Source organism: Dendrobates tinctorius, unplaced genomic scaffold, assembly GCF_039654945.1.
Source record: "Dendrobates tinctorius isolate UK_male_01 unplaced genomic scaffold, ASM3965494v1 ptg000154l, whole genome shotgun sequence".
In the NCBI taxonomy this organism is placed as follows: Eukaryota; Metazoa; Chordata; class Amphibia; order Anura; family Dendrobatidae; genus Dendrobates; species Dendrobates tinctorius.
The window spans coordinates 2647887-2663790 of NW_027361821.1; positions in this window are offsets into that span (position 1 = coordinate 2647887).

Sequence of the window (15904 nt, forward strand, 5' to 3'; positions counted from 1 at the left end):
TGTCACTCCTTACGGGTATATATAGCGCCTCCCTATAGCGGAAAATTTTCTATTTACAAGCTCCACATTGATACCTATGGATTTAAGATGGGATATCATGAAATCTCCTCCTGTAGGCGTAATGTGTATATGTATGCCAATACTTAACATGTCACCCATTTTATCATTCCACCTATACGAAAGCTTAGGTGACGTAAAGGAGCAGTAACAAACTAAGAACCAACCCTGGCTTTCCAACATCGCCACTATCATCTTAATGCTTTTTGCTATTGCTGAAAGTTGTCCAGGACTAAAGGTACTGTCACACTAAGCGATATCGCTAGCAATATCGCTATAACGTCACTGGTTTTTGTGACGTTATAGCGATATTGGTAGCGATATCGCTATGTCTGATACTTAGCACCGACCGGCTCCCCCGCTGGTTATCGCTGATCGCGCGAGATCGTCCTGAGCCGTTTCTCGTCGTCAGCTTCCTGCTGTGGAGACGAGCGACGCGTGGACGCGGGCGGGAGGACGTCTTCATCGCCTCGTCTGACAGGTAAGTAGTGACCCCCGTCCCCAGCGATGTCGCTGGTGAGATCTGCCTGTGTGGCAGCTCACTAGCGACCACTTAGCGATGTACCAGCAATCCTGACAGCGTCATATCGCTGGTCGGGATCGTTGGTACATCGCTAAGTGTGACAGTACCTTTATACCTTAAATACCAGATCAGTGAAGAAGATATGACACGTGACACACCCAACATTCAGCTGTTACCATGTCCATTGGTGGCCGGAAGTACACAGTGTCTGGAGCCGCAACCTCACAGCTCGGTACAGTGTGGTAGTAGGTCTGCAGATCGGCCCTCATTCACGTGAATGGAAGCTGAGCTGAAGTACCCGAAACTGCCACTATGCGGTCTGCAGAGCTGTGGTCTTCCTGCTGTGTACTGATTACTTCAGAACAATAAAGGACCTTCTGACTGCTGAGCAATGGTATTTACCTACAAAAAACACTAAGCCATTAACAATAAGTTTGAAAACACAAGCACCTTACCATTCAAATGCAAGGAGAATGTATTGGTCTGGGATTTATAGAGAAGGGTCAGGTAACATCTGCATTTAGCTGTAAAATGGGTTTTGGGTATCCATTCTAATAGTGGATCCTTGGTACCCAAGTTAAAACCTGATTACATCCTCATTTTTCAGACTTGTTTTGGTCTGAGAATTAGACGTTGTCACCAGGTCAAAAGTGGCCAGTTTGTGCTCTTATTATATTCCTGCAGCCCACCTGAGTTGTTCCAATTTTTTTTTCCATCATATGTTTCCATAGATATAGGACATTTGATTTAAAGCTACTTTTATGGTCTTTCCAAAAAGGAGCCGTTCTCAGAGTAATAATACAGAGCATCTAAACACACCCCCCTCCATATAATCCTGCGAGGCTGTGAACCATGCCCCCTTGGTAAAGACAAGAAAAAATTGCACAAAATAAAAAGGACGATATCTCTGGAACCGTATAGAGGAGAATGTTCTTTTGGTGAAATGATCGTTTGGTTCTTGGCAGCACATTGTCCTGTCTAAATAGATCTCACAATGCTGAGAACAGTAGCAACTTATGCACATTGAGAGATCTATCACAGACAGGTCAGAGGGTATCAGAAGCTCGGAAAACCTCTATAAATAGGCAATTAACTCACAACTGATCAGCTATCCGGTAGCTAACTGGCGGCCATTTTGTGTCGCCGGTCACCGACTGAAAGCAAATCCTAAAAGATGCCCTGACAGACCCAGTCCAATTTTTTACATAATATAGCCTTTCATTTCAGTGACCACTATTTTACTACATTTTAGTCATATGGAAAATGCATGGTCAAACTAAGCTTCACCTGGTGAATAATAGATGATCATGAGGACCTACAGACAGATCCAAGGGTGACTGGCTGTCATCATTAAATGAGATCAGTCCATGAGATAATCCCTTTAGCAAGTATGTACAATTTCTGTATTTTAGACATATGAAGGGGGCTTCTAGGACTTGCAGACATTGTACAGTATGTCCTACTAATGCAGTATGAGGCTGAATGTGATAGTCAATGGGAATACCACTATATTCAATCAAAATTCTATGCATAATTACTAACATTTACAATCATTCACATATGTAGTAGTCAAAGACATAAAAGACCATCTCTTACATACAAAAAAAACAAAACAACTGCACAGTGTAATGTGCCCCAGAGCAAAATTTGGACCTGGGCCTCTACCTGCATATTAGTAGATGAATGGGCCCTTGTAGCATTCTAGATCCTATAAGGACATACATATTTACCCTCATGTAATAATGTTCCATCTTCCCTGCTTGTGGTAATGATGTCTCCTACCCTGACCCCTTCCAGGAATAATGTCCTCGATCCTGGGCCCTTTCCAATAATAATGTCCCTATCCTGAGCCCTTTCGGTAATAATATCCCCCGATCCTGGGCCCTGTTATACCAATGTCCCCCATCCTGGTATAATGCCCCTCATCCTTGTGTTAACAGGTATGCTAATGAGTTTTCAGTCTTGATACCCTAGCCAAAAGGGTGTCACTATCACTATCACCATCATCTAGGCAACACAGAATGTCAGACATGCACTAAAGGGGGACTCCATGATGCTACCTGCTAGGCTGCAATACTCAAATTGGTGGTTTACTCAGTACACTCGGCACGCTGGATGCCTCCATCCCCTGAAGCGCGTCCCTGGTCCCCATTTTGTACTGTACACTTAGGGAAGTGACGGCACACATGAACTTCCCTCTGCTGCAGCCTAGTCGCCTCTCTCTCGGCCCTGACTCTGCTCTCTCAGCTCTGCTTTCCCATCTCTGGTCTCTCTCTGGTCTTTATCGGACCTGTTCGCTTTCCTGTCTCCACTTGTGTTTGGTCTCTCTTGGGTCTCCACTTGTATCTGATCTCTTTTGGGTCTTCACTTGGGTCTGGTCTCTCTCAGGTCTTCACTCAGGTTTGGTTTCCTGATTCACTTACTTGGGTCTGGTCTCTTGTAATGTCGGCCATAATTTAACACCACTGCTCACACAACCATCCTGCTACAGGTCCAGGTGCTAACTCCTCCCCTTCTCAGCCTTCCTGGACCTTTTATACTTATTAATTGCGCCACAGCTGTCGCCTGACCTGGTGTCTCCTCCAATGTCTTCACTCTTGACTTACTGCTAAGGTAAATCTTTTTGCTTTCCCTTTTTCTATTATCTTTGGTGAGCAGATGAAGGTGTTCACTTGCAAACACTCCGTTGGGTATTAACTGTGTGTATCTTCTCACTTGCCTATCTCCTTACACTGGCATAATGTTCCCCAACATGTAATAATGATCTCTATCCTGGGTCCTTTATTATGAACGTTCCCATCCTGGTCCCTTCCAGAAATAATATTCCTTATCATGGCCCTTCCAGCAGTAACGTCCCCCATCCTGGGCCCCTTCCTGGTGTAATATGCACCATCCTGTCACCTTCTGTTCTTCTCCAGCATATTTTAAAAAGAAACAAATGATTACTCTGACCTTCACTCCCATTACTTCCGGTGTCCTCATTTATAGCCTGCGCAAAAGTCGACAGCTGACTTCAGTGTGCCGTCACAGGCAGAGTGGCCAACATCTGCTGCTGGCCTTTGATTGTCCTTCAGCATGTATTGCAGTGCAGGGATCCAGTGGGTCTCTGTGTCACAATACATTTCAGATGAATGTGCATCTGAGGAAGCATATCTAGGTGAAACTGGTGCTGGCGTTAGCAGGCCTCCCCCTCCCCTGCACAGGCCGGGTCATGGTCACAGTCACACCCTCTGTGCCTGTGATTGTTATGACTCTGGTTCCAATACTAGCACAAGGCATCTGTATTCAAATATATATCCTCCTTGTTCCTGCACAAGTTCCTTCTGCTCCTCAGTTTCATATCATACATAGAAAAGACGCCAAAAATAATCTTACTGTATACATCTGTATGTCTGGTGTATATCACATAGATCCAAAATATGGGCACTATACTGTACATCCATATGCATGTCATTTTACAAATACATATTTTTTTCTTGAATCATCACACTGAGGAACCATATAGACCTACAGAGCCGTGACATGGAATTAACTAATGGAGGGCATCCCATGAAGTGCGCTCTCCCTCTTCAGCTGAAATATGTCCACAAAATGTCTATAGATTAAGAATGGTTATGTCATGGAAATCCTTTAAATGTATGTATGAAATGTCCAAAACATTGCCCCCCTCCCTGTAAGAACTCCAGAGATCCTAAGCTTTGTGCAGTACACCAGCCAAATCCTATGGAAATGTGGCTTTCTATTCTTCTAGTGCTTTTGTACTTCTTGACTCTTTGTGCAGAATTTTAACAGCAGCAGTTCTAGGATGGCAAAAATATTGTTATTTTAATTCCAGAAGCAAATACTTCACATGGGATTTTGTTCCTAGAGTTAAACCCCAGGTGTTGTCACTAGAAGTGCAAGGAAATCCCTGGGATTTAGCAGCCAACTGTGTAAACAGCAGCGTCTTCACTGGCAGCAACGTTCCCACTGCGCAGCACTACAGCTCCCTGCCCAAAATGATTTCCAGGTGCACTCGGGCCAAACTTGCACAATTGTGAATTTCATTTATAGGAGAAGGGTAAATCTCTGAAATTACTGAGGGTGCTGAACCATTGTAAAGCAAAAACTACAATAACAACAGCTGGCGCATACACTAAAAAGAGCGGACATATTTTCTGGGCTGAATTTACAGACTCAGGGCTTGATTCAACATTTTTGTGTTTTTTTAAGTCATTTTCTATTTTTGTCTTGTGGTATTCCTTAATGTTTTTTACACTGCATGCTTTAAAATGGCGCACGTGGCTCATGAATTTTGCACAAAATCAAAAATGCTCTTTTTCTTTTTAGTGCTTGGACTGATCTAGCCACATGCTCGTCTTCCAAAATCAATTTTATGCAAAGAAAAGCTTATCAGTTCGTGAAGACAGGCCCTAAGGCCTCATTCACACGTCTGAGTTTAAACACATACGTGAAAAAAAGGTGTCATCAGTGTTTCGGATCAGTGTACAGTCCGGTCTGTGTGTCCGTTTTTATTATTAGTATGTCATCAGTGTTTTTCACCTGTAGATTATAATGGGTATGTGGTGCATCCATGAAAAACACAGATAGAACATGGACATCTGAATGAGGCCTAAAGGTATGTTCCAACGGTCAGTAAATGCTGCGGGTTGCACGCTCTGTACCTCCACAGCGTCAAACCCACAGCGGCCAGATGTTACAGCATAGTGGATGGGATTTCATCTCCACTATGCGTCCTGAGACGCCTCCAGCTTCCCTGCGGAGACGGACATGTGGCGCATCTTTCCAGACCTCAGCATGTCAATTTATGTAGCGGACACGCTCCTTCTCTGCTGCATAAATTATCCATTCGCTATCATTAGATGCGGTAAAACCACATTATCTTCTTAGTCACCTGTGTATTAAGTGTGGGAATGCAGCTTACTATACATGTGCACTAATTTAAATAATGTCGTACCTTGTTTCAGCCAGAAGTTCGCATACACTGCAGTTCTCGCAATGAGCTGAGCTGACCGCGAGAACTGCCGTGCACATGACTGCCGGGGATGGGGTTATTTCCGGTCACTAGCCAAGTTCTTACGGTCATCTGACCATAAGAACTGCAGTGCACGTGATCGCCGTGGACCGAGTTATCTCCGGTAATCAGCGGTCATCATCTTCAAACTCTGCTGTGTCTTGATGTCAGGTTGAGAGTGGCATAATGCCACAGTTCAGCCAAAGGCATCCAGATGCAGCAGAGCTGGACTCAATGTGGGACAGTGTGTATATCTTCTTAGTGGACAGGTATGGTATACTGTTGCTTTTTTATTTTATTTCTCTTACAGTAGAACGAGGGCTTCGGGAATAGGCGATGCAGTAAGTATGGTTTAATTAAGATCTATTAAAGGAGTCTGCCATTATTTCAATTAAAATACTTTATTCTGGCTGTTTCTTTATTTACCATGTAACTATAGGATTAGTAATGGATAGGTGTCTTATAGATGCTTCTCCATTACTAAGCTGTGGGCTTCATGTTACCAGACAATACAAAGGTGACATCAACCCCACAAATATTACCCTACTTGCCACCACTAATTGTGGGGCGCTTGCTTCAGAGACAAGCGCTGACGTCACTGAGTCTGCCTTTCCTGCCGGCCTAACCCGCGCTGAACTCAGAAGCGTGGGAGAATGAACTGGTATTTTCCCATGCTCAAGAGTTCAGCGCGGGTCAGGCTGTGAGGCAGCACAGCATCAGTGACTAGCGGTGATGTCACTGATGCTGCGCTAAATCACAGCCTGACCCACGCTGAACTCTTGAGCGTGGGAAAATGAGAGTTCATTCTCCCACGCTCCTGAGTTCAGCGCGGGTCAGGCTGGCAGGGAAGGCAGAGTCAGTGATGTCAGCACTTGTCTCTGAAGCAAACGCTGGCATCATCTCATTCATTCAGCAGTAGTTTACAGCCGGGACTGTTGCATTAGCACTGCTCCTGGTTGTAAACTGTATATGACCCAGATATGGATTACAGTGTGTGGGACTGAACGCCGGACAGGTATGGTGTACTGTTTTGTATTTTTTCTTTTTATTTCTTACAGGAGAATGAGGGTGTTGCTTGGATTAGCAGAACAATAAATATGGCAAACTGTGTTTATTGTTTTATTTCATTAAAAGACTTTATTATGGCTGTGTGTCTTTATTTAACCCTTTCACTACTATAGGATTTGTAATAGATAGGTGTCTTATTGACACCTCTCCATTACTAAGCTGGGCTTGATGTCACCTTACAATAGAAAGGTGGCATCAACCCCCTACTATTACCCAATATGCCACCCGCGACAGGGCAGTGGGAAGAGAGAGGCTAAGTGCTGGAATTGGCACATCTTAGAGATGCGCCATTTCTGGGGTGGCTGGAGGCAGATGTTTGTAGCCGGGGGGGGGGGGGGGGTGCAATAACCATGGTACAATAACCATGGTACATTCCTAGGCTATGAATATCTGCCCTCAGTTCCTGGCTTTACCTGTCTGGCACAGAAAATTGCGCAGGAGCCCATGCCATTTTTTTCCCGATACATGTCCCATAATTTGCACACACTATACTAATTATATTGGTCACTGACATGATATAATATATAAAGCTCAATGTGTGTGTGTATGTATTATGTATGTATGTCCGGGAATGGCATCCGCACCGTCACAGCTACAGCCACAAAATTTGCCCCAAGAGCGTCATAGGCTATGTTGTGAGGCAAAATTTTAACTCCGCGTGTTCCAATTAACCAAACAATTTTGCCCCTAGCTACATAATGGGGAAAAAGTGTATGTATTGGCATCTGCACTGTCGTAGCTACAGCCACAAAATTTTGCAAAGTCACACGTCTGGACCGCTAGAGCGTCATAGGCTATGTTGTGAGGCGAAATTTTAACCCCACGTGTTCCAATTCACCAAACAATTTTGCCCCTATCTACATAATGGGGGAAAAGTGTATGTATGTATTGGCATCTGCACCGTCGTAGCTACAGCCACAAAATTTTGCACAGCCACACGTCTGGACCCCGAGAGCGTCATAGGCTATGTTGTGATTGTGAGGCAAAATTTTAACCCCGCGCGTTCCAATTCACTAAACAATTTTGCCCCTATCTACATAATGGGGAAAAAGTGAAAGGAAAAGTGTTGGAGGCAAATTGACAGCTGCCAGATGTGAACAAAGGGGACTTAAAGAATGAGAGCGATGGCGCCAAAGAGTATATACCATACAGTTGCTAAGGTGGGGCCCTGACATGGGATACTCACCACACACGGGGATATGAACACACACACAAAATGCGCCAAACACTACCACGTGCTTCAACACATATACCACCCTCAGCACACATTTCACCACACATACACCAACCTCGCCACATAAAAGTCGAAACACAAAAGTCGCCACTCAAAACTCACCACGCTGTCCCAGAGCTGTTTAAAAGATGAAAAATGAGCTGTAATTGGTTGCTATCAGGAACAGTTTTCTTTGTAGACAGTTGTGGTAACTGAGGCCTATTATTCTTATCATTTCTATGGTGTTATCGTCCTTCTGTAAAGCTGGAAATAACACAATTTATTACCGTGCCAACACAGACCGCCCTCTGACACAGACTGCAGTGGGAGCCCAGTATCACACAGGATAGGATTAGATACACGGCTCTGCAGTCAGTATCACACAGGATAGGATTAGATACACGGCTCAGCAGTCAGTATCACACAGAATAGGATTAAGGCCCCTTTACATTTAGCGATGCACCAGCGATCCCGTCCACGATACGACCCGGTCAGGATCGCTGGTGCATCGCTAAGTGGTCGCTAGTGAGCTGCCACACAGGCAGATCTCACAGCGACATAGCGACGCAGCAGCGGTCGTTACTTACCTTTCATGCAAAACACAAGCTGCGGAGACACCATCACATGTTTCTCAACGCAAGCAATGACTAGCCAGGTCTTTCCCCGGGAAGGAACAACCACGAGAAGGGCAGTCACATAGGGAAACCACCTATTCCAAAACATGGTATCCATCCACAGACAGCTGTTTCGGGGTATTGCCCCTCATCGGTGTGGAGTAGGAAACTGGCCAGTAGGAGCAATGCCTAGTAGAAGACTGTGAAAAATGAGGATGAATGAACTCATGGAGATCAACATCCAACACTGCGGAGTAGTGTTGAGCGACTTTTGGTTTTTTAGGGTCGAGTTTCGTTTCATGAAACCCGACTTTTCCAAAAGTCGGGTCGAGCAAAATCGGCTGACTATAGGGAAAAGTCGGGGTCGTCCCGAAACATGAAACCCAATGTAAGTCAATGGAGAATTAAAGTCGGCAGTGAGAGGAGGACAGGAAACACACCAACAGTGCCCATATGAATGCCAAAAGCATAAATTCTTGTTACTGAAGCTTGTCAACCTTAATTAACTTCATAATACTAGTTACGCACTGAAAAATGGGGGTTATTTGGCTACAGTTGTGGGGGGGGGAGGGCTGGCTCCAGGTTTTCGTGGCTCCAGGGCCAAAGAGCACCCCTTTAACACATACCACAACTCCTGATGCTCCGATAGTCAGAGAAATAACAGTATAGTACAATGAAAAATACTTCGCTTCTTACATCTCATGACTGATATCCATTTTAAATTCTCCAATACCTCCAAAAACGGACAGTATATAACTCCATACAGTATTATGGCCAGCGCTTAGTTCGCTTTACTGAGTAATGAGGCCCATATATTTCTCCATACGGAATCATTATTCCCATATAATGGTTCAAACCGTATATGATGAGCTCCACATAATGCTACAGTATATGTTGGTCCCAATGGATGAAGCTCCACTGTCTATGCTCCATATAAAATGGGCCCCATTTCTACTGCTCTAGTGTATAAAGGGTCCTGTAAATGCTGCTCAAGTGTCTGATGTCCACCTTTGGAATGCTCCAGTGTATGGTGGGCCCCATATATCATTCACCAGAGTATAGTGCTCCCCAAAAATTGCTGTCCCAACATTAAAAACAATTGCATAAGTCTCCTTGTTAGGGAATCCCTGCACTACTCTGAACTCCTTGTCGTCCCCATCTTCCATCTCACTGCACTTGGCTGTTTAGGCCCTCCCACCGGCAGAGACACATTTGCGTACTATGCGGTGCCCTGTGCCAGTGCCATCGCCCATGAGTATGCCCCCCCACCTGCTCAAGGAACCTGCACTTTCATCTGCACCTTCCTCTTTGTCACAGTGTGGTATAGTATGCGGGAAGGGGAACCTGAGTTTCCTCTGGGTCAGATTCTGGCTGTGTAGAGTGCGAGGGGAATGTAGTGGTCTGGGTCAATGTACCAGCAGCATCATCCAGCAGTGGCTGGGCCTCAGTGCACTTGTGGCATCCCCAAGAGTACCGTCGCCACTGTGGCATTGCCTTCATCCTAGGGAGTGTGTTGTCAAGCTTGGGAGCAGCGAAGGATCTCTCTAGCAGTGAAACCAGCACACAACACATTTCCCACTCCAGGCCAGCAGGGAGACCTCTGAACCTGACTGCTGAGGAGCTGCTCTCTGTGGTCGGGAGGAGGTAAGTTAGGGCACTCTGTGCAGGGAAGGGGAAGTGTGTGGACGTGAGAAGGGGAGCTGGAGGATGAGCAGAGTTAAGGCTCACTCCTAGCTGGAGCGCATGGTCCGGATTCCGGTCTCCGAGTTTGTAGGGACACTGACGTTCCTGCAGCAGAAACCGGGGGAAGTAGCAGCTATAAATGCTCTATACCCAACTAAGGCTCGGAGGCCCCAGCATCGACGTGTGCGAGGCAGAAGGAAAAGGCTACAGCTGTCTGCCATACAAGTAAAGTCTAAGGAACATCTGTTAGACAGGAGGCGTTTCAGTGAACCACGGTCCTGTGAGTGCTTCCCCCACAAGCGCTAGAAAGGAGACATTCAGGAAGGTACATGTTGGCGGAGTGTTGGAAGGGAGCTTTCCATTCTGGTCCCGGAGGTTGGCAGAGGTCCTGACCCGGAGGACACAGCACGGAGGCAGGCATCTGTGTAACCTGCAGACTGTGAGTAAAGCTTTGGAACTGCACGCTCTGGTGTCCTACAGTTATTCCAGCACCGCTACATCTGGGTACCAGCACCTACACCACCTGTGCCTTTCCCCCATCACTACATCTACACTTCCCTAGGACTCCAGCTCCACCTGTGGGGAGCTTCACCATCTTTGCTGCACAACACCATCAGTCCCAGAGGATCTGCATGCAGCGTCAGCCTAACATCTATGTTGCTGAACACCACAGGTGGCGTCAAACTATCTATACAAACTCTTTACCATTATACCACGCCATTTACATGGGCGTCCAGGGCCACCGTTCGAGTCACCGCTGCTGTGACACATCCCACTGACACCGACCCATATGCCGACTGCTGATCGGGCGGCATTATTCCCACGAACCTCCAAACAGCGTCCCTAAAGGCAAAGTTTTTGGTTTCTGGGGGCAGTATGATTGCAAAGCTGAACCTTAAAGGAATGTCCAAAAGGGCACCACCAGGAGTGGAGCCTGTGGCTTAATTGGACTGCACCCGGGAAACCACTACCATACAAGCTACAGAAAAGATGGACAATTTGCAAGCTTTGTTGATTCTGTGTGTGGTGTGGTATGTCCGTTTGTAGTTGTGCTAGCGATTTCTCAGTTTTATTCCGTTAATGACCGAGACTCCGGCATGGCCCCGCGGTACGCGTCAAGCTTACTAGAGGTGCTAGAGGGATACGCGAGGCTGTGGCACGTGAGATCGAGCAATAACAGGTCTAGCATTCCAGTACATGTCCGGGGCTGCATGCACGCTACACTGAAAGGACCAGCTTTTGTCGCTTACAGGTGCAGATAACCTGCTGAACTCCGTTAGTGATGGGGATCTGGGATTCAGATTATTCCCCGCGAACGATGATTTCCCAGTAAGTTCAGGTCAACCGCAATTCCGGAGTTAGACCTAACCGTCATTCCTGAAAAAATTACGCGTCCAAACCACAGGTGCTGTAGCTTGCTTAACAGCTCGGCAGCCATTCTCAGGCCCAGTATGGATTCAACAACATTGTAGAAAGTTGATAAAGGGTACAGTTTCACCAGATAACACGTATATATGTAGCCTAGTTTACACATTAAAAATATATGTCTATAGATCAGGAGGCAGACTCAGATGTTCTCAGGCCCAGTATGGATTTGACCAGATTGTACAAAGTTGAGAAAGGGTACGTTATCACTGGATAGCAGGTATATATAGCATAGTTTAAACATGTAAAATCTCCGTGTTCTCAGTATGGATTACACAGCAATCTAAAAAGTGGAAAAAAGGAAATGCATTTGAGGCGTACACAACTATATACTTTTGGTGTTATTTTAAATCTTCATTTATATTTCTGTCTCAGTAATACAGTCCAGCCTCTCCGCAATAGGAAATGAGATGCATACAATTACTGACATAAAGGCTAGTGATTGCGGAAATCTAGGAATTACTATTCACGGGAAAAACTTCAGTCACAATTCTCATAGGCGATGCTGACCCTCAATTAATTTGTGTGTTGAGACAGTGAAAACATTTTTTTGTGAATAAAGTCTTGCTGTATCGCACTTCCGTTGATTCCATCACTGTTACTCATCTCAATCCAATTTTTATCACAGGGAGCGATGTAAACATGGTGCTCACTGGCTATCATGATCTGTCACGTATAGAATCATAGAATCATAGAATCGTAGCGTTGAAAGGGACCTCCTGGGCCATCTGGTCCAACCCCCTGCTCAAAGCAGGATTTGCTAAATCATCCCAGTCAGATGTCTGTCCAGCCTCTGTTTGAAGACTTCCATTGAAGGAGAACTCACCACTTCTCGTGGCAGCCTGTTCTACTCATTGATCTCTCTAACTGTCAAAAAGTTTTTTCTAATATCTAATCTGTGTCTCCTCCCATTCAGTTTCATCCAATTGCTTCTAGTCTTTCCTTGTGCAAATGAGAATAAAGTTGATCCTTCTACAATGTGACAGCCCTTTAGATATTTGTAGACAGCTATTAAGTCTCCTCTCAGTCTTCTCTTTTGCAAACTAAACATTCCCAAATCCTGCAACCTTTCCTCATAAGACAGGGTTTGCAGACCGGTCACCATTCTGGTCGCTCTTTTCTGAACTTGCTCCAGTTTGTTGATGTCTTTTTTAAAATGTGGTGCCCAAAACTGGGCACAATATTCCAGATTAGGTCTGACCAAAGAGGAGTAGAGGGAAATAATGACATCACGTGATCTAGACTGTATGCTTCTGTTAATACATCCTAGAATTGCATTTGCCTTTTTTGCTGCTGCATCACACTGTTGACTCATATTCAGTCTGTGATCTATTAGTATACCCAAGTCTTTTTCACATGTGCTGTCACTTAGCCCTATTCCTCCCATTCTGTATATGCTTTTTTCATTTTTATTGCCCAGATGTAGTACTTTGCATTTCTCCCTGTTAAAAACCATTCTGTTAGTTGCTGCCCACTTCTCCAGTTTATTTATATCTTTTTGAATCCTCTCTCTCTCTTCTCTAGTATTAGCTATCCCTCCTATCTTTGTGTCATCAGCAAATTAAATCAGTTTACCCTCAATTCCTTCATCTAAATCATTGATAAAGATGTTGAACAATACAGGGCCCAGGGCAGAGCCCTGTGGTACCCCACTTGAGACATTCTTCCAACTGGATGTGCAGCCATTTACGACCACTCTTTGGGTCCGATCACTAAGCCAGTTATGAATCCACCTAACAGTTGCCTTGTCCATTCCATACTTAGTCATTTTTTCAATAAGGATTGTATGAGAGACTTTTTCAAATGCTTTGCAGAAGTCAAGATATACTATATCTACAGCATTTCCTTGACCCACCCAATCAGTCATTCCGTCATAGAAGGAAATTAAGTTAGTCTGACATGACTTATTAGTTACAAACCCATGCTGACTCTGTTTAATCACTTCATTCTTATCCAGGTACTGACATACAAGTTGTTTAATAATTTGTTCAAAGATCTTTCCTGGTATAGAAGTCAGACTCACCGGCCTATAGTTGCCTGGGTCCACCTTCTTCCCCTTTTTGAAGATAGGAGCAACATTTGCTCTTCTCCAGTCTTCTGGCACTTCTCCTGTTCTCCAAGAATTTTCAAAGATTATGGAGAGGGGTTTAAAAATTTCTTCTGCTATCTCCTTCAGTACTCTGGGGTGTAATTCATCTGGACCTGGAGACTTGAATTCATTTAGGTTAGCTAAGTGTTTGCTCACTATCTTTCTGTTTATAGATATCCTGTATTCTTCTATTCCCTTAATAGGACAGTGAAGAACAGTTGATGTTACATTTCCTTTCTGAGAGAAAACAGATGCAAAATAGGAATTTAAAAGCTCCTATATACGTAACTTTGGAGTGCAAAAGACAGAAGCCACAGGCCGTAGGCGATTCTATTTGATTGGCATGAGAGGGCACATTTTGAAATGTGCGCCGGAATGTCACACGTTTGTGAGTAGGAAAACTGTGAAAGCTAATGATAAACCACCACTGCATGTAATTGTGAGTCGACGTCCATAAGAAGTGGAAGCCACTGATCATCTGGAGCTAGAGCCCGGCCAGCAGGACAGGGCATAGCAACATCTTAACCATCATCTTTCAGTTCAATCAATTTGTAGTGGCAGTCCCAGTGAAGGATTTGACAGCCCAGACTACACAGTGGAGGAGCAGGGAGAGGTAGACATTGCAAATGCTGGGGCCCTGCCCAAGCAAGGGGGGCACACTCGTGGGCGTCGGTACTGGCACTGGGCCCCTCATAGTACGGCGGTGTGTCTGACGGCGGGTGTGCACCACCACTGTCAGAGACACTTGATTGCACTATGAGGGACCCTATGCCAGTGCCCGCGCCCAAGAGTCGGCCTACCCACCTGTCCAGGGCAACGGCACTCGCACGGTTTTGTGCGCTAGGTGGTGACCCCGACCATGGGGGGGGGTGCCCACTTAGGGAGGTTTACAAAGTGGCATATGTAGATGTGGGTCATTCAGCTGCTGCAAAAGGCGAAATAGGTCAAGTTCGCGGAATAGGAGGAGGAACAAAGCAAGCCATTTTTCTGGCAACCTATGTGTCATCAAGGGAAGGTGGGACAAAATTCTCGGAAACCCATGCATGGTTCATTTTAATGAAGGTTAGATCATCCACATTTTGGGTTGACAGACGGGTCCTTTTTTCTGTCAGGATTGATCCAGCTGCACTGAAGACTCTTTCCGATAGCACACTTGCAGCTGGGCAAGCGAGTTCCTGTAAGGCATATTGTGCCAATTCAGGCCAGGTGTCCAGTTTAGCGGCCCAATAGTCAAAGGGGAATGACCTGTGCGGGAGAACATCGATATGGGAGGAAAAGTAGTTGTTAACCATAGTTGACAACTGCTGTCTCCTGTCACTTTCCATTGATGCAGTATTACCAGTTGTGTGAGCGGTCCATGAAAAATCAGTCCACAACATTGTCATGAAACCCCTGTCTCCAACGCCATTTCTGCTGTGTGCACCACGAACACCTCTGCCAAGCTGCCCTCGACCCGTACGGCTCGTGTGAGAACCATCACCGCTGCTGTGTGCTGGGAATGCCTCAACCAACCGGTTAACCAGAGTTGCTTGTTTAGTAGCCAATATTAGGTCAAGGTTCTCCTGTGGCATGATGTTTTGTAATTTGCCTTTATAGCGTGGATCCAGGATGCTGGCCAACCAGTAGTCGTCATCGTTCATCATTTTGGCAATGCGTGGGTCCCTTTTTAGGATCTGCAAGGCATAATCTGACATGTGGGCCAATGTTCCCGGTGTCAGTGATGCACTGCGAGTGCTGGGTGGAGGAGCACTTTCTGGCAAATCCACATCCCTCCAGTCACGCACAAACCCTGTACCAGACCTTGCCACGACAACATTTTCACTTGCCCCACGAGATGCATCCTCCTCCCCTAAGTAATCATCCCCATCATCATCCTCCTCCTCCTCTTCTTCCTCCACCTCATCCAGGAGAGGTCCCTGAGCAGACAATGGCTGAATGTCATCAAGGATTCCCTCCACCTCTTCCTCCTCTTCAACATTGGCTGCAGACGCCTGCTCCTTAAGGTGCGTCAAAGTTTGCATGAGCAGACGCATAAGTGGGATGCTCATGCTTAGGATGGCGTGGTCTGCGCTTACCAGCTGTGTGCATTCCTCAAAACACTGAAGGACTTTACAGAGGTCTTTCAGCTTCGACCACTGCACACCTGTCATCTCAATGTCTGCTCTCAAAGTGCCTGGCCGTGTATCCTCCCACAAATGCATTATGGTCTGCCTCTGCT